Raw genomic sequence first — 495 nt, 5'->3', positions numbered from 1 at the left:
AAGAAGAAAAAGAATGTGGGTCTTTCAGTTTTCTGGCTCCATCCAACTCCAAAGAAGCAAAGATGAATGGATGGGCCTGAGCTGCTGAAGATAGAGTCCCAGTTGGGTCTGTAAGAACCCCAGAAGCCTGATTACATCACCATGTGCTGCACCTGCTTGCAGGGAGAGGGGTAGGTGGAGGGATGAGGAAGGTCTAACGCATTCTTCTACCGTTGAAAAACATGCCCTAGGGGGGATAAAAATCTCTATTTTTTTTACTGTGTATATAGTTTATACTGTGTATATATTTTAATTGTATTTTCATATATCTTTGTGTATATGTGTATATATTTGTGTATCTGTATATATATATTTTACTGTGTATATATTTTATACTGTGTATATATTTTAATTGTATTTTCATATATCTTATATGTATGTGTATATATGTATTTCCATACACATTTATGCACACACACATATATATACATAAAACAAAATAAAGAACCACCAGAA

The sequence above is a fragment of the Neovison vison genome, chromosome 1 (assembly GCF_020171115.1).
Source record: "Neovison vison isolate M4711 chromosome 1, ASM_NN_V1, whole genome shotgun sequence".
Lineage (NCBI taxonomy): Eukaryota > Metazoa > Chordata > Mammalia > Carnivora > Mustelidae > Neogale > Neogale vison.
This window is presented reverse-complemented; position numbering follows the sequence as displayed.